Raw genomic sequence first — 19,680 nt, 5'->3', positions numbered from 1 at the left:
TTCCTTAGTCATCTAGTGAAAATTAGGAAGGAGAGGTAGGGGATGGCTAGTAGCGACATTTTGACACTTTTTTTTTTAAGTAAGCCCCATGAGGGGACTCTGGTGTCATGGTGGACAACTCTTCTTGAGAAGGTGGCGTGCTCATGCCTCTTTGTCTTCATCTCTAAGCTTCAGCTGGAATTCCTAAACTACAGGAAGAGTCCCATTGAACGTCCTGTTACCTGGGAGCAATGAAAATCAGGCAGGCTTGCAAAGGTCTGGGGGAAGAGTGTCCCAAGCAGGAGGAACAGCAGATGTAAAGGCCTCAAAACGCAAAGTTACCTGGTGAGTCTACACAGCTGGAAGGAGTAAGAGTGAAGGAGGGGGATGGGGGAGAAGGGAGCAAAACCAGGAAGTCCAGGTAGAGCTGCACAGCACCGGCCTCTTGTAGACCGAGCGAAGGGGCTGGAATGGTACGTCTGCTTGCTCCGAGAAGCTACTGGAGGACTTCAAGCGGGAAAGGAACATAAACTATTTTAGTTTTGTGGCAGCAAATTATATAATTAGATGTATCATTATGACATGTTTCACTGTCAGAAAACAGAAAGCCAGCATTAACTCTTTACATTCACGAAGAGAGCTTCACAAACGCTCGCCTCCTGCTGCTGGTGTTCACTTCATTAGTGAGACAGCGGCAACTGTCTAGACTTTTGTTCTCACCAGATCTGTTACGTTAAAAAGTAGAGAACCTGGTTATTGCTTTGGAAAGAACACTGTGAGGTCTGTGTGCTGAACAGAGTGTGGGGGCAACACTGGGGGAAGCAGACCAGCCAATGAAGTATCGTGGTGATTTACTGTTGTCCTAGGCAACGGCTGAAGCAGAGGAGATGGTGAGAAGTGGGCAGACTGGGATAAATTTAGGAGGAGCCCTCCTGGAAAGACACAGTTGTGGAAGGGTGAGTCCTGGGCTTTTGGGCCTGACCAGTTGCCTGGATGGAGGTCCTATTTCTTGGCATGGAAATGAGTCCATAAGTCATAAGTCATTTCTGATGGTTGATTTTATTCATTATTGTATCCTCAGGGTCTAGATGAGAATCTGCTATGTAGTAGGTGCTCAATAAATATGGGTCGAATCATTGAAACAGCAACAGTTTGACCGGGTTACAGATAAGATGCCTATTGAACATACTTCTGCTCTGACCACATATGACTAGACAGCAACAGAGAAAACTCACTTCTCTGCCTGAGGAGCAGATTCCTCTGTCCTTCTAAGTGGCCCTCCTCAGGGGGCACCTAGGAGAATTCCACCGAGGAGTGGCAAACTGGACCCCGGAGTGAAGGGATTTCTGATTTTCACTACAGGCCTGGAGAAGGGCCCATTTTCTGGGGACTGAGGTGTAGCTGGCTTGAAGCACTGAGTGATGAGGAAGGTACACACAGGCCCTGGGCTGTTCCAGTCAATGTTGCTGCGAGATGAGATGCTCCCTCTTTACTCCAGCTCTCCCAACCCCAGGGTAGCATCCTCTCCGAACACAGGATTCTGCTTTTGCAACTCTCAATGGAAGAAGATCATCAAATTCTCAATGTGGTTGGAATCCTGCTTCAAGGGAGGGAGCCTCTCCTTCACTGCCTGCTGTTCCCTCCTGCGTTCAAACAGCCCAGGTTCAATGGAAGCACCCTTTCTAGAAGCACACAGAGCCAAACACTGGGACAAGCTGACATCTTATGACTTAGACTTCTGGGAACAGCTGCCAAAGGTTTGCTGGAATGTGGTGCCTTCCCCCAGGAAGAGGAAAGAGGAACCCTCCTGGCTCTTCCCGCCACTTGGCCAGAGCCATTCCACTTTTGAGGGTCTGTTACCTTCATACTTACAAGTCCCCATTTGCAGGTATCACCTGTTTTATTTGAGCTTCTTTAGTTATGGGACAGAAATCTGAGCAAAATTAGCTTAATTTTAAAAAGGAGAGTCATTGGCTTCTTGTAAAAAGGGTGGGCCTGGCACCAGGATCGCTGGGTCCGGAGAAATAACATTGTGAAGTCTTTCTCCCTCCTACTCCCATCCCTTTCCCTCTTCGCTCATCTTGACTTTCCTCTGGGCTCTGGCCTCATTTTCTCTCACTTGGAATGGCTTTGCCCTGGCGAAGACAGAACCTGAGAGGCAGGGCCATCAGAAGCTCCTGTCTTGTATTATTTAGCTCACCTATGCCAAAGCAACGAGGAGGCTTCTCTATCCTCCCTCTGTTTTACTGGATTTAAGTATCAGCTGATTGGCCCAGCTTTTGTCAATCTCCTCATTCAGTCTCCAAGGCTGGGTGATTGGTCAGATCTAGGTGGGCATCAACTTTGTGGTCACAGGTCAGGAATCTGTGATTGGCAGCCCCACCAGAATCAACCCCTACAAAAGGGGAGGGGGAGATTTCTATAAGAAGAAGGTAATGGGCTGAACCTGTTAAGAAAGGAGGAGAGAGGACCTGGATAGGCACACAAAACAGATTCCTCTTACAAGAAGTCAGATTTAATGCCAGGGAACGAAGAAGGGGTGTGCATTCAGAGGTGTGTTTTATTTCCTCTTCTAACCTAAACAAGAAGTGAACTCTGTGGGCAGGAATTTTAAGGAGGAAGTGAGCCCACCAGCTTCCTCCGTGGAGAAATGTACTAAAAGGGGAAGTGTGAGAGGAGGCTCTACCTTCGCCCAGGCCCGCAGGGGGCTCGTGAAGGAGCCAGCCATTCCAAGTCATGACTCAGTGCTGTGGATCACGCCTTCCTCAGCCCCGGTCTGTCCAGTTCTCCAAAGCCAAATAAATAGGAAGTGTGGCAGACTGGATTCTTTTAGCAGCAGTACGCTGGGGTTTGTTTTCCTGGGCGTGAGTCCACTGGAAAGCAATGATTTTCTCCTGCCTCTTTGCTGCATCAGAGAAATGGAGCCATTTAAAAAAAGAATCTAAAGAAACAATTTTGTAGCTTACAAAATGGAATCACAGAGCGTGACTGCCAGGTTGGCTGTGCTACTATGTCATGGGTAGTATTTTTAACCCAAAAGTCATATATGTACTTGAGGTGTAAAACATATCTTGGTGTATGTTGTGAAATGGTTACTAGAGTCAAGCCAATTAACGTCGTCTGTCTGTATAGAGTGTGTGTCTGCCGTGTGTGTGCTGAGAGCACCTGAGATCTACTTTCAGCAAATGTCCAGTATACGCTATTTCCAATATACAGTATTATTAACTGTAGTTACCACGTTGCACATAGGTCTCTAAAACTTATTCATGCTACAGAACTGTGACCACGACCACCACCTCCCCATTTCTCCTACCTCTCTATCCCAGTAACTATCATTCTACTCTGATTTTTATGAATTCCACTTCTTTAGATTCTAAATATGCATGAGGTCCATGCAGTATTTTTCCACTCAGCACAGTGTTCTTCAGGTTCATCCGTGTTGTTGCAAATGGCAGGATCTGCACTCCTCTGTAAAGACTGAGTAATATTCCATTGTGTGATTGTGCTTTCTCTGTCCCCTCCTCCATCCTTGGACACTCGGGTTGTTTCCAGGTCTTGGCCATTGTGAATGATGCTGCGGTGAACGTGTGAACACAGCTCTCCCCTGAAGGTACTGATTTCGTTTATTTGGGGGATAGACCCAGATAAGGGATTGCTGGGTCCTGTGGTAGTTCTGTTTTCGGTTTTTAAGAAATCTCCATACTAGTTTAATGACACTATCAATTTACATTCCCACTGACAGTGTACATGGGTTCCCTTTTCTTCAAATCCTCTCTAAAACTAGTTAACCTCTGTCTTTTTATAATAGCTATTCTAATAGTTATGAGGCGACAAGGTGGCTTTAATTTGCATTTTTCTGATGACCAGTGATGCTGAGCATCTCTTCACGTCCTTGTGGGCCATTTGTCTTCTTCGGAAAAACAGCTCTTCAGGTCCTTTGCCCATTTTTAAATTTGGGTTTTTGTTTTTCCTATGGAGTTGAGTTCCGTATGTATTGTGGATATTAATCCCTTATCAGATATGTGATTTGCAAACATTTTCTTTTATTCTGTAAGTTGCCTTTTCATTTTGTTGATTGTTTCCTCTGCCGTCCAGACATTTTTTAGTTTGATGTTGTCCTGATTGTTTATTTCTGCTTTTGTTGCCTGGTTTCCTATCCAAAAAAAAATCATTGCCAAGACCAATGTGTCATTATTTTTTTTGATCACATTGTTTATATGAAAATGTTAGCATGTCAGTATTGGAAGGGATCTTAGAGACCACAGCCAACCCTCCCATCCTACAGAGGAGACACTCAAGGTCCGCAGAGAAGGGACGGGAGTGACTCGAAGGACCCAGTGAGTGAGAGGCAGAGTGAGGTCTAACCCTGAGGTCTTCTGATTGTTGCACAAGGGTCTTTCCATTAAGTCCCTCAAGGATGCTCTATAAAATAAATAAGTAATGGAGTGTCTGCTACAACTTCACTCCTAAATGTCCTTGCCAGTAGTTGATGTGAAATTTCAACCTGCTGCTGCAAGTGAAGTGCTTAAATGAATCTGAGTCTGGCATGCCAAAAATATCTCTGCCAAGATGTGACTTTGTCCTGCACAGGACATTTGAATTCCGTCATCAGAGACATGATCTCACCTCCCAATGGCTGGCTCTGAATCCCTGCGGTCTGAAGGTCGTCTTCCTAAATCCTCTGCTCAACAGCATCTTTACCATCGCTGGTACCTCCTGCTTTTCCCATTTGACTGTCAGGCTGTGCTGCTCAGGACTGGCCCCCATCAGCCTGTTTCTCACTTTCACAGAGAAAGTTGCTCACAGAGTTGCTCACAGAGAAAGTTGCTGCGTGGCTCAGTTGCTCCTTCAGTGCCTCTGCCTTTGCACCCTGCCACCTAATCAGTCTGGATGCAGCACTGGTTTCCTCGCCCATTGGCTCCTGATGAGGTTAGGCCACCTGGCTAGAGATGGGAGGGAGAGTGAGAGTGAGAGCAGGGTGCCTCTCTGCGGGGTTCCCTACCTGTGGGATCGCCAAGGTCTGGCTGCATCCCTGCATTCAAAAGCTTAGCTCCTGTCAATCAGCTCTCTTCACAGAACTCTCTCTCCAGGTGCCCATAGCTCCTCTGGGGTTCTGCCTTCTCTCTTCTGATTTCTCCAAGCCCTGCATCTCTTTAAAAACAATCCTTTTATTAAAGGCTCCTTGACTTTTTTTTCAACCTGGGCCCATCATAGTGGCTCCCGCAAAGAAGGGTGGCAAGAAGAAGAAGGGCCGTTCTGCCATCAACGAGGTAGTAACCAGGGATACACCATCAACATCCACAAGCGCATCCATGGAGTGGGTTTCAAGAAGCGTGCCCCTCGAGCACTTAAAGAGATCTGGAAATTTGCCATGAAGGAGATGGGGACTCCAGATGTGCGCATTGACACCAGGCTCAACAAAGCTGTCTGGGCCAAAGGAATAAGGAACGTCCCATACCGTATCCAGGTGTGGTTGTTCAGAAAATGTAATGAGGATGAAGATTCACCAAACAAGCTCTATACTTTGGTTACCTATGTACCTGTCACCACTTTCAAAAATCTATAAACAGTTAATGTGGATGAGTACTAACTGCTGATTGTCGAATAAAGTTATAAAACTGCAAAAGTAAATAAATAAATAAAGGCTCCTTGAATTACCCCATTTCAGTGTTCAGCTGGGAACTGATTGTTGACCACCTGGCTCCAACCTGTCTCGATCTCCCCTCATCTCTGGGACCTACGCTTTCCCAAGAGAGACAATGCTTAGAGCCCAAGTTCAGGAGTCAGTTTATGTGCAGGGTCCTTGAGCCTTAATAGCTAGTTCTCACCTCATTCCTGAGAATAAGCCTCCAGGACCTTTAGGAGGAACTCTTCATGTGGAGATGGCAAGGAGTCTGAAATCAGGACCATGAGCAAAGAGCCAGCAGAGCTGGGCTGGCTGTTTGGGAAGGAGTCGTGTGTCTGATAGTGAATGATAATTCTGAAGGAGGGCCGACTCTGGCAGCATCAGAAGCCAGAGTGTCCCTGTGCTTTCTTAGGCTGATGGGAGCGGGAGGAAGGGATCTCTGCCCACTTAGGCCAGGATACTGGGGGGTAACAGCCCCTGCCAGGGCACAGTGTGAGGGTGGCAGTGGTAGTCTGCTAACTGGACCAAAAGAGCCCCTAAGGAAGGCAAGGCATGCTACTCTCCACTCAGCACTGACGACCTCCCTCCCCAATAGCCCATTAGTTCAAAGTCCTTCTGCCTTCCCCCTCCCCAGCCAGCCATCCCATGGGTCTCTGAAGCTGTGAGTCCCTGTTCTGGCAATCACATGTTCTTCAGTAGTAGCCGGTGTCATCTTTATTTGTGTCTGTCATTGTGCTAGACACAGAAGATGTTAGACTGAGAATAATTTACAGTCACTTACAACCTGCTTCCTTGAGACTGTCACTTGAGCACAAAACTGTGTGAGATGGCAGTTTCACAGAGGAAATAGTTGCAAAGACAGGCAAAGTGATATTATCTCATATTTTTGACAGTTCATCAGACATTTTCTCATGTATTTCATATCAATCGATTCCCACAATAAACCTGTGATATATGTGTGTGTGTCTATCTTTCTATCATCTGAAATGTATCTGAATGGGGCTGGTGTAGCTCAGTGGATTGAGCACAGGCTTGTGAACCAAAGGATCGTGGTTCAATTCCCAGTCAGGGCACAGGCCTGGGTTGCAGGCCAGTTCCCAGAAGGGAATGCACAAGAGGCAACCATACATTGATATTTCTCTCCCTCTCTCCTTCCCTTCCCCCTCTAAAGATAAATAAATCAAATCTTTTAAAAATGTATCTAAATGGAAAAAGTACAATAAAAATAAACTATTAAAAAGAGTAAAAATCAAATGTATCTGAAGAGCCTCAGCCTTCAAGAAATAAAATGATTTACCCAAGGTCATATAACTAGCAAGTAAATTGCTTCTTTATATTTCTGATGATCTCATCGTATAATATATTATTTATAATTATGTCTGTCTTCCACTTGAGTCTGTGAGCTGACTAAGCGTGGATCTGTGGCCTATTATATTTTTGTTATACATACCAGTAAGCATGTATACATGTATATGTGTGCATACACTATATCTTTAATGTTTAATGAATAATAAAACATTAGTAATCTAAGTATCTCCCACTTAGATTAGGAAATGAAATGTTCCCATAACTGTGTCTCTTCCTTGTCACTCTCCCTCTCAGTCCCCTATTCACTACACTGAATTTTGTCTTTATCATGTCAATGTATCCTTAAAAACCTTATTTACCTACACGTGTCATTTAGCTTCATATAAATGGACACATGGCCTGTTTATCCTCACGCCTCCCACACATACCTTACACATACATAGACACTGTTCTGCACACAGTAGGTGCTTGGGCTAGCCTGGCCCTAGCCTGACCAAAAAGCATCAGTCTGCTCATTGTGATTGGCCAGGGGTAGAAAAACCTGGTCAGAGGCAGCAGTTGGATTCTGGGTAACAAAAATCACAGGACGAAACATCTCAGGACACCCAGCTGATTCGCATGTCCATCGTGGCCCTTGAGGGGAGTCCTTGGTAGCCACAAATCTCATCTGTTTGGGGGGCAAGGCTCAGAGGACTGCCTCACTGCCCGAAGCTGGATCCCCGCACTGGAGCTCGAAAATCTCTCCTCTCGAGGCCTTTCTCCCAAGTTGCAATTGGCAAGCACCATGCCTACCTCCATTAACCCCATCCCACTTCCTTCTTACACTTCCCTCTTGTATTTCTGGAGAACTTATGATACATTTTAGTAACTATTGAAACAGTTTATATAAGCAGTTTATGCAGACCTTAGAGTGGCATTTTTCAAACCGAAGGTCATGACCCATTAGTGAGTGGTGAAGTTGAGCTAGTGGGTTCAGACCAGGATTTAAAAAAATGAAAGCAGAATTGGGTATTACCAGGTTAAGAAGCCAGATGAGAAAATATCAGAGTTTGTTCCCAGGAGCAAGGGGTGAGTATTATTTTGTGCAAGTGTTGCTCCAAGGGGGTGTGGGGTATGTGTACTGGGTCACAGTGTAAAATGCATTTCCTACTATGGATCGTGTTCCAAAAATGTTTGCAAGCTACTGCTCAGGAGATACTTGCCGAGGACATTGGTTGCTTCCTCACCTCCCATCTCTCTCTCTCTGTCTCGTGTAGTTGGATGGCCTCAGGGCTTGGATGGGCTCTAGGAGTGTCTATGATAGACCTAAACCAATTGTCATAATTCCACCTAAGTGGGCACTAGGACTGGTTCGGGAATGGGCAGTAATCCTAGGCCTAGGCTAACCAGGACGTGTGGGGCAAATGTGACCCGATTAATTCAGGACTCTGTCTGTTAGAAAATTCAACCAAATCCTGGTAAGGTCTGCAAGCCTTGCTGATGAATGCTTTGGAGAGCCCCACGCTGGTACGAAACACAAAAAGACTATTCACTGTCCACCCCGCCCCCACCCCAGACCAGAGCTTGCTGGGGAGGAAGAGGGAAAGACCGAAAAACAAACAAATAGACACAGGGTAATTTCCAAGTTACATCATCAATAACCTACTTATAAAAGTCATGGTTTTGCTGCCCTAAAAAGAGCTTTGTAGGTGACCACAGGTTCCTCTCAAGCTCTAGGTTCTCCAAGGAGTAGCTCACACATTGAAAGACTGGGGCACTCAGGAGGCTGCATTCCTGGGGAAATAGGGAGTAGGGAGTCACCCGCATGCCTGTGGCAGGGCAGGACAGGGAAGCACTTGAGGTTGTCCAGAAAGAGGTGTGGACTGAGTCAAAGGGAGAAGATCTGGGACTGATCCCGAGCAGCAGCAGTGCTTGGGGACCCACACAGGAAAGAGTGACAAAAGAGAGCACCACCACCTCACTTGTTCTGTCGCTTGTGGAGAGAGGAACAGGAGCAGCTGGCCCTCCTGCCCTCGCCGGCACCCTGCCGGGACAGCCCGCATTCTCCCGCCAGACTCCCGGGGTTTGGGGCTGGAGACCTGGGCAGGGGGAGAGTTAGAGGGAGAAGGCTGGTGGGTGTACTGAGAATGGACAGAGGGCCTCTCGGTGGGAGGGGAGAGGATGAGGCGGCACAAGCCTCGTTTTGAGAGATTTAAATGTAATCTTTGTGGCACCATTCAAAACTGCCTTTTCAGTAAAAACATTTAAGGCTTTTTTGTGATTTGGAGGAAGTCAGATGATTGTTTGTTTTGATGAAACATTACAGTGAGGGACTTGCAAGGTGATCCAGCTATTTTGGGGTCACCATACTGACACCCTATGACAGGTATGCAGCCAGCTCCCTTGCTAAATGGTGAGCTCCTAGAAGACAAAAGAGCTGAGTTGAGCTGAGAGGCCGTGACCTACCCAGGTTTGAGGAAGGAAATAAGAACAGTTGAGTGGAAAGGTCTCACATGCCGCAGCCTTGCCCCTCCAGGGGCACCTGCCCTTCCCCGCCCAACCCTGCCCACGAGGGCGAGACAGGGCAAGGAGCGTGTGCAGGGACGCGAGAGCACACCGGCTTCTCGCGGGAGTTGGGAGGAAGGAACCCACCTCAGAGACGGTGTGGAATCGCGCCTGAACCGAACTCTCCTATAGAGCGTGGAGCAGAATCCTCCAGAAGCAGAAACTTCCAGACACAGATTCTGTAAGTTTAGAGGACTTTCAGCGTTTTCTTTTTTTTTTTTTTAATTTTCCTTAGCTTCACAGTTAAATTCCTTTGGAAAGTACCCAATTGTCTTAACTATTTTACTGAAAAGGAAAAAGGAGGTTGGGCTATGTTCTGGGGCCTGAGGAGTCCAGCGGTGCCCTCTGGGGCGCTGGGTGGGACCACTCGGGGTGCAGGGGTGCCCTCTCTGAGCAGGGCCCACCCACTGCTCAGGCTCTCTGAAGTCCCTCCGAAAAGTGGGTCCTGTGACTTGCTTTTAAGTCACGAGATGCTTCCCAGAACCTGACTCCTGCAGCTTCAGCTCAGCTCAGCTCAGCAAATGGAGCTAGGAAATCACCAGGCTTCTAGAAATAGCACTGCCTTCCATTTTTCTCTGAACTTCAAAGATGGCTGGGCCATGGGCCTCTCTGCTCTTTCCTGGAAACACCGTGAGGCCTAGTTCTGACATGCTCATGAGTGGAAAACGGCACCTTCCCTGGGTGTGATTGGTTCACAAAACCTCCCTCTCTGGCTCTTGTCTGTTCTAGCAAGTTTAGTCCACCCGACTATTGGTGCTGACTGGGGACATAGGGTGCCTTGACCTTCTTGGGGGGTCAAAGTTCAGGGTGCATGTGGGGAGGTCAAAAACCTAAGGAATTAGGAGGGCCTTGTTGCCAGCTTAACGAGGATCATTTTCTGAGCTGAAGGCCTGAGGCTTATGATGCTGAGTGGCTGAGGCGTGGAGGCTGGCTGGCGGGAGGAGGCCGGTCATCCCTCCCCTTGGGAGCATTCACTGCTCCCCAGGGACAGAGGCGGAGGCCTGCGGTCAACAGCTGTTGGGCTTTGCACAGCATCCCTTCTGGTCACAGGAACTTGGTGACAGTTCCTCTGGGAAATGACTCTTCCTCAACCACTGGCACCATATACATCTGGTGGGGTTGCCAAACATGGTGTCTTCTCCATCCTGACAGGCGAATACAGGTGACCCAGGTTGAGCCAGTCACAGTGCCCCAGCACCCTGGTGTGAGCAGCTGCTACAAGGCAGTGGTTCTCCCCATGAGGTGGTACTGAACCCCACACCACTGTTCTAGAAATGGGGGTTCAGGTACAGTTTTGTTGTTGTTACCAAAATGATTGGGGAGCACTCTGGCATTTAAAGTTCAGGGGTCTCACACATCAGCAATGCCCTGGAAAGTGCCCCACTACATAGAATGGTCCTACTCAAAAGGCCAGTAGCTTCTCTGTTGAGAAACCCTGACTCAAAGGATGGACACCTGACCCAGGCTGGGCCAATCAGAGTCTATCCCTAGGATTTTGTTTAAGAATGTCTGGCAAGAGAAGGTATTGCCATTTCCTCTGCCCCCTATTACATGCAAAAAAATGTCTGAAGGAGAGAACAGGACTACACAGAGGAAAGACTGAGGTGGAGAGAGATGCAAGAGAGCTAATGACATCATCTTCCCTGTCCTTCCGTAATGGCAACCAACTCCTTCCTTTCTTCCTCTCTCCCTCCCCTCCCCTCCTTCATTCCTTCCTCCCTTCCTCCCTCCCTGCCTCCTCTTTCTTCTTTCTTCCTTTCTTCCTTCCTTTCTTCCTTCCTTTCTTCCTTCCTTTCTTTCTTTCTTTCTTTTCTTCCTTTCTTCCTTCCTCCTCTTCCTCCTCCTCCTTCTCCTCTTCCTTCTCCTTCTTTTGCTTAAGCTCTTTTGAGCTGAGTTCTTTCTCTTGTAACACAAAGAATTCTGACCACTGTGAGGGTGCAAGAGACCATGTCTCTTGAACATTTAGAAAGCAACTTTAACCCTCTTTTTCTGTTCTTCCCAAACACCTCTCCACATTTTCTGCAAATAAGGAAACAGGTTCAGAGAAGGACCACAAAAACAACTTAGTGACAGAGACCAGACTAGAAGTCAAGTCTCCTGCCTTGAAGCTCAGAATGAATAGCCTGCTCTCATTTAATAAGATCAAATGTTAGTTCTTGTCTTTGAGGTGGAGGTGTTATTATGGGAATGGTGAGGGGAATTCTGAGATCCACAAAGGGGAGGTTCAGGTCCTCTGGAAACTTTGAAGCTGGGTAGGACCATGCTGGATCCTACTGGTTTGGCTTAAAGAGTGGTACGTGCAGATGGAGCTGGGGACACAGGCAGCCAAGTTAAGGGGCAGAGAATGTCAGTCCTGCTAAGGCGCATCCTCCTTCCTGTTTTTTTCCAGTTTAGGTGAGACAACTGTGCTCTAGGATCTCCCATTTCCTCCAGCGAAGATGATCAGGAGGCAGTCGCCATCTCTCTTTGGCCCAGAGAATTGAATTGTTAGAGGCTCCCCGTGGCCAAGACACTACAATTAGATGAAGATGGGATCCTCTGCCCTTCCCCTGTAGGTGGGAAGGATCTGTGCAGGGCTGGTGCTCGCCTGACTTAGGTGGGTGGAGGCTGCACCGGGGCAGTGGGCAGCTGGCCTGCTTTAAGTGCAGTCCTTGATCCTGAGCTGTTGGGAATCTGATCCTCTGGGATGTCCACGGTCCACCCTGCCCACCACCTGGCCACTGTCCACCTCCGTGCCTGTGGGACAGACAACCTGAAAAGGCACTGTCAGTTTTTTCTTGCAGTAGAATATCTGCCATGGTTATCAAAGGGAATTCAAACAAAAGTTATTGGCAATGCAGTACAAGAGAAACTCAGCTTCTGGTGTTATCTCAACTTCTCCAACTGTGAGAATATGCTCACAGGCTGTCTCTCTTCCTCTTGAAAGCTGATTTTTTCCAAGTGCTTGGGTTGCTTTAGGAATTTTTTAAAAGAATTTATTTGTTTATGTTTAGAGAGAGGGGAAGGGAGGGAGAAACAGAAACATCAATGTGAGGGAGAAACGCGGACCAGTTGTCTCTTGTAGCACACCGACCAGGGCACCAAATCTGCCACCCAGGCACGTGCCCTGACCGGGAATCAAACCAGCGACCTTTCACTGTTCAGGGAGAATAAAAGAATTTTCAAGCATTTTTCAATATTTTCTTTTGTTTTTACTTGAACTTCTGTTAGGCATGTCCAATTTCAAACACACTGGGGACACAGGATTTACTCTCTCCTCTTTCTCCTCTGGAGGAAATTCTTCAGGTTTCCTGCTTTATGATCCATTTTGTGAATGTCCTGGGGACACTGGACAACAGAAGTGGGCTCTGCGGCTTGTGCATGTGAACCTGCGTGTGAGTGTGTGTGTGAGCACACGCATGCTTAGTCTTGGAGGTTATCCTTGCTTGTTTTTCGACGGCCGGATGTGTATTGTTGTCCTAAGCTCTCCCCAGAGCTGCTGGGCTTGTTTGAATTCTCACACCAAATGTGGACACCGTTGTTTTGGCTGTATAATTCTAAATGTGAGTGTGAACTTGTGTGTGTGTGTGTAAAAGTAAACTCGTGCAAGGCTCCTATATACAGACCACATTGGCATGCCTTTGATGTTGTCTGATCTTTTTTCCCTTTTGTACTTTTTCAGAGCATGTGATTAAAGGAAAATTTGAGCCAAAGAGAAGGAGTAGTGGCTACGTATTGAAAACCATCAATTTGTCTTGACCACAGGGGATCTTCCTGGCTGGTCCCGGGAAAGCCAGGCGCCCCCTGAGACAATGCAACTGGATAGGGCCGACCAGCAGGAGGAAGGTCTGGGACCACAGTGAGCCGATGAGACGGTCAGGCTGCAGCTAAAGAAAGAGTGACGGATGACAGGCAGGCAGACAGCTCCAGAGTTCTAACAAAGAACAAGATCTTTAGACAGAGAACAGCAAAGGGCACTGCAAAAGCAGAGACAACTACATTGGGAATTTGGTCTGGGCTCGGTTTGGGCCAGAGATTCCCATCTTGTGAGGGGGAATGATAAAAGGAAGGCTGGGCCAGAGGGAGCAACTGGAGGCCACACCTGAGACAGTACCACAACCTGGACATGGGAACAGAGCAGATACCTCTTAGCCAGCCCCTGGAGGTTGAGTCCCAGAGAGCAAGGCTGGGACTAGTTAAGGCCAACTGTCTGAGGGCGGGACTGGTGGAAACAGAGCCGCAGTCTGTAGCTGTGGGACCACTTCTCAGGGTCAGAGAGAAGGTGGTCCAGCCTGCTGGCCCTGACCTACAGGACCAGGAAGTCGGCGGTAATTTTTAGTCCTATGATGATGTGAGGAGGGTGGTGAAGGCCACAGGATGTGTCTCTGGGGCAACAGGGAAAAGCAGAGGGGAGAGCTTAGGCCACCTCTCTCTGTCTTGGTCATCAAGCTGTCGAAATTAAGCAGATTAACTACGAAGATCAACTACGAAGAACAAATACACACACGCACACTCACTCACAAGTTTGCACACATGAAAAGGAGTCCACTTCTGGTTTCCAATATCTGTGGGACATAAATAAAATTAATCAAAAATTAGTGAATAAATGAAGTCCCCAAAGCAGAGAAAGTATGTGTCCACAGTGTGTTGAAAATTAAACAATCATAACAAAAGTCTAAGAGAAAACAAAAACAATACAAAGTACAAAACATTTTTTAAAGTCACCCTAGCATTTGGGGAAACCAGCTTGGCAGAGGCAGGTGGGGACAGACAGCCTGCGAGCATGTTTTAGCATTTGGGAAGCAGCAGAGACAATGCCAGCAGCTGAATTTCTCTTGTATCGTGTTGGCAAAATAGCTTTTGTTTGAATTCCTTTTGACACCTATACCAGTTACAGTGTTCTACTGTAATAGAAAATCTGACAGCAGTTTTGAAGATGTCTGTGGATGGAGGAGGTTGGGGGGGTAGAAGGTTCATTCCTGGTAATTGGTGGATTGGACTTCCCATGGGAAAAAACTAAAAATGCTTGGAAATACATCTTCCTAAATGTGCTTATAAGCTGGCAAGAAAGTAAGAGATTCTCAGGCCAAAATATTAAGTCAAAGAAGGAGCTCGGCGGGGGTGACAGGAGCGCCACAGCTGGCTGTTGCTCTAGGGACATTTATTGAACAGATGAATCTGAGCGACTGTCATCTGGCCTCACAGAGGACAAGGAGTCACAGAGTACAAAGACCAGGGGCCATCCAAGGCCTCTGAACTCCTCCCCCATAAAAATGAGACTCTGGTGAAAGGTTTACTCCCAGTGAAAGGGTGAACCAGAAACAAGTACTAATGAACCGCCTCACCCACCAGGGGGCTGCAAGAGTCTAGGTGCTGAGTAAAGAAGAAAAAATAACGTCACCACTAAAAATCTAGAGCCACAAGCTATCCCTCATGTAGGTTCAAGCCTAAATTTATGTCCCTTGTGTGTTCTAAACAATAAACTAATAAATCAAAAACCAAAAAAACTCAAGCCAATAATTTAAGTTAGAGTAATCTGAGGATGGTAGTGGTACCGGTTTCAAGAACAAATGCAAATCCTCAATAGAGAGCCCTACCATTATCTCAGACCTTAAAGAATTTCCACAAATAAAACTTCAATGAAGAGGCACAGCTTTTGATAAGAAGTTACTCGACTTACAAAGAGGCACAGTAAGAGAGAAACAACAAAGAGTAGAAATTGACCCCCAGGAATTCAAAATTCAAATGCTGGAATTTTTATGTACAAACATGACTATGGAATACCTGATTGCTATGTTTCTTTTTTCCCTAAAAAAGACCAAGTAAAATAATAGGTTAGAAACAAAAAACACTAAAGGGAGACCAAGCAGATCTGGAAAAGATCCAAATAGAACTTCTACAAATGAAAATTAAAATAATTAAAATTAAGATGTAATGGAAACAACAAATAATTTGAGTAAAATTTAAAAGTTAATGTCAATTATAATAACATAAAATTCTACCCAGAAATAAATGAACAAATGTTATGAAAGACTTTTATCAATAAAAACTACAAAGCATTGTTGAGAGAAATTAAAGACCTGAATAAATGGACAAATATACCATGCTCATGGATTAGGAAAATAAATATTATAATGTTTTCAATTTTCCCCAAGTTCTTATAGATATTGAGAAACTATCAATAAAATCTACTGGGACCTGTAAAGGTCTTAGATCAAGCAAAATGATGTTGAAGAAGAACAAATTTGGAGGGCTCACGCTACCTGATTTTAAGACTTAGCATGAAGTACAGTAATCAGGACAGGAATATGGGCATTAACATGGACAAATAGACCAATGTAAAGAAAAAGACAGCCCAGAAATAACCCCACAAATATGCAGTCAACCATTTTTGACAAAGGTACCAATGTAGTTTAATGGAGATAGAAAAGTTTTTTCAACCTATCATGCTAGATCCACCGAACGTCAGTATGTAAAAAATTGAACCTTGATTCATATCTCACATCTAACACAAGATGTGAGTTAATTCAAGGTCACTTTAAGGCTTAAATGTAAAAGCTGAAACTATAGAGCGGCTAGAAGGCCATGTAGGAGAATATCTTTGTGATGGAGGGTAGGCAAAAATTCTCTGGACAGAACACAAAAAGAACTAACTGTTACATGAAACATAAAACTACTGCTCTTTGAAAATAATGAAACAAAAATATTTACCATACACACATCTGCAAGGGACTCATATACAGAGTATATAAATTACTCCTATAAATTGTTAATAAAAGACTACAGCAAAACACTTGAATGGACACTCACAAAAGATGGTATGCAAATGAATAACAATGCTCAATATTTCATCCAATCTGAGGTGGTGGAAATCTGTGCTCTGGAAACCTGCGGCTGCAAGCATTTGCAAGGCAGAGATTTGGAGAGGAAGGAGCTACCCGACTTTTAGAAATCTGCACAGGAGTCCCTTTGAGCCTTTGGCTGAATACTGACGTATGCATGCACAGAGTGAAACCACATAAAGCCAACAAGAACAACTTCGGAGGAAGGAAAAGTTACTGAGAAGCTATAAAATAGACCATTTTCAGAGTTCAGACTGAGTCAGGAATCATTTGAGCCAGAGTAGAGAGGCCTTGTTAAATATATGGAGCATTTAACAGAGATGCCAGAAAAAGCCATACCTTATAAGTGAGGCAAAATTAGTCCTAGGATAATGACTACTTTGGACTTGTCCTAAGGTAATTTTAAGATAAGCCTCAAAAGGAATGAACTAACCTGAAATACTAACTCACTGCCAGAAGAAGTTCAAGACTCCTGAAAGGAATACAACAAAATTAAGCATTCCACACCCTGAAATTTACAATGTCTGGCATCCAATAAAAAATGATCAGGTAAGAAGTAGTAGGAAAATGAGAGCCCAAAATATCAGTGAACAGAAGCGGACCCAGAAGTCACAAAGATGATGGAATTATCTAAAAATGACATTGAAATGGCTGTTATATATATACTTCATGTGCTTAAGGATGTAAAGAAAATTGTGAACCTAATGAGAGGAGAGAAAGAAGAATTTTTAAAGAACCAAATAAACCTTCTAGAAATGAAAAATTTAGTAGGTAAAAGTGGTCAGATATGGAGCAACAGGGGCCCTCATTTATTGCTGGTGGGAATGCAAAATGATGCAGCCATTTTGGAAGATAGTTTTATAGTTTCTTATAAAACTAAACATACTCTTATCAGATGATCCACAATTTGTACTTCTTGGTATTCACCCAAGTGGGAAACTTATGTCCATACAAACACCTGAACATGCACGTTTATAGCAGTTTTATCCAGAATGAAAATGTGGAAGTAACCAAGTGGGACTACGGAAAGTGAATGGATAAACTGTAGTAAATCTGTACAATGGAATATTACTGAGTGTTAAAAAGAAATGAGCTATCAAGCCATGAAAAAACATCGAGGAAACTTAAATTCATATTATTACGTGAAAGGAGCCAATCTTACAAGCCTGTATACTGTATGATTCCAACTATATGACATTTTGGAAAAGGCAGAACTATGGAGATGGTAAAAAAAAAACCCAGTGGTTTACAAGGGTTAGAGAGGGAGGGATGAGTAGGCTGAGGACACAGAATTTTTAGGGCAGTGAAACTACTGTATGTGATGCTATCGAGGTAGATACATGTCATACACTTGTCTGGGCTCATAGAATGTGCGACACCATGTGTGAATTTTAATGTAAACTACGGACTTTGAGTGACAATGGTGTGTTGATGCAGGTTCATCAATTTTAACGAATGTACCACTCTGGTCAGGGAGACTGATGGGGCGGGGAGGCTGTGCATGCAGGGGCAGGGGCTACATGGGAACTCTAATTTCTGCTCAATTTTGCTGTGAACCTAACACACAAATATTTTTATTTATTATTTATCATTTTAACTTATTTATTTATATTTCATTTCTTTTAAAAAAAGTCTACTTTAAAAAAGCAGAGAAAAAACAGATTGCCTACAAAGCAGAAATCGATTAATATCTGATTTCACATTAACAGTAATGGAAGCCAGAGACAGTGGAATGACATCTTCAGTATTTGAGAGAAAGTAATGATCAACCCAGAATTCTAAGTCCAGTGGAAACACTGGCCAAAAATAAGGACTAAATAAAAAAACTAGGATTGTTTGCCAGTGGGTGGCTTTCACTGAAGCCAATTCAAAAGGGTATACTTCAGGCAGAATGAAAGTGATTTGAGATGGAAAGCCTAAAGGTTAAAAAAAATCAGAAAAAGTGGTAAAAATTGTTTGCAAAAATGGCCATGGCCACACTTACTAACTCTCCTAGTCTCTGTGCCCCTTTGCAATGTGATTTTGTCAGGAGATGAACTCTATAGCCCTACTCTTTGGCCTTGACCCAGTTTGGCCTTGACCCAATTCATGCCCAAACCAATGGGATGTGGCAGAAATGATGCTGTGCCAGTTGTGAACTTCCATTCATTATTACCTTGGTCTCCCCCTAAACTGTCATGGTCACAAGCCCAGGTTAGCCAGCTGGAGGATGAAAAATCACATAGAGGAACTAACAGCTGTAGGCCATCACAGATCTGTTCAGCTCTCAGGTGACCTGCTATCTGACTGACTATAGACTCATGTGTGAGCTCAGCTGACATTAATGTAAACTGCCCTAGACCAGAAAAACTATGCAGCCTACCCACGGTCTCATGAGAAATAATACACGGTTACTTCTTCAAGCCACTAAATTTTGAGGTGATTTGTCATTCAGTTAGGAGCATCAAGAGTTAGCAATAGATAATAATGGTATAAATCAATAATATCTGTGGATTAAAAAATAAGATAGAAATAAAATATACAATAATTGTTAGCATATGACTAGAATCGAAGAGTCTAAAGTTTAAAGAAAAGACATTTATTTTTCTCATATAATAAGAACTCCAGGGGTAAGCATTTTAGGGTTGGTACAGTTGCTCAAGGAATTCGTCAAGGACTTTCTCCATTTTTCTCAATAATATTTCTAGTTATGGACATCATTATCCTTAAGTTAACAAGATAGCTGCTGTGTCTCCAAGAATTGCAGTTGTGTCCCAGGTGGAAAGAAGGTGAGAAGGAGATGAGTCTCTCTTCTTTATGGGGAAAAGGATATCTTTCCAATAAGCTCAACCTGATAGATTTCTCTGTATGTTTCACTAACCAGAACTTGGTCACATAGTCATATCTAGGTGCCTGAAGCCTGGGAAATTGAGATTTTTAGAGAGGTGAACTGCTTTCCAAAGGAAATGAAAATTCTGTTATAAAATGAATGTAGGAATAGACATAGGTTAGGCCCCGGCAGTCAGTCTCTGCCCTCTGTTTGGAAGAAAACATTTTACTTAATGGAATATTCCAAAAGGAGAAGGAAGCAATGTAGTCGGCATAAAGACTGAGAAGTAGTATTGGGCAGGGAGCAAGGCACTGGCGTGAGGGCCTCCTAATCCTGGCTCTGCAGCTGATGAGCTGGGGACTGGTTCTCAGTTTCTTCCCCTTAAAATCAAGATGTTGGAGTAAATACCTGTAAGCCTTTTGCAGAGACTGTAAAGGGAATTAACATTTATGATAGAGTCTTCATGTGCAATAGCTGATTTAGTTCTTACAACAAAATGTGAGTCATTATCCCACTTTACACCAGGGGACGAGACATTTCAGAAAGATGGAGTAGTGCGTGCAGATCCCAGGTCTAGTAAATGGCAGAGTTCC

General features: G+C 44.7%; 1 pseudogene; it reads left to right on the top strand.

The window, feature by feature from the left end:
* Positions 1-5,174: 5,174 nt before the first annotated feature.
* Positions 5,175-5,569, top strand: LOC119045953 (60S ribosomal protein L31-like; annotated as a pseudogene).
* The last annotated feature ends 14,111 nt before the right edge of the window (positions 5,570-19,680 follow it).

Source organism: Artibeus jamaicensis, unplaced genomic scaffold, assembly GCF_021234435.1.
Source record: "Artibeus jamaicensis isolate MK-2021 breed Jamaican fruit bat unplaced genomic scaffold, CSHL_Jam_final scaffold_1964, whole genome shotgun sequence".
NCBI classification, from domain to species: domain Eukaryota; kingdom Metazoa; phylum Chordata; class Mammalia; order Chiroptera; family Phyllostomidae; genus Artibeus; species Artibeus jamaicensis.
This window is presented reverse-complemented; position numbering and strand designations above follow the sequence as displayed.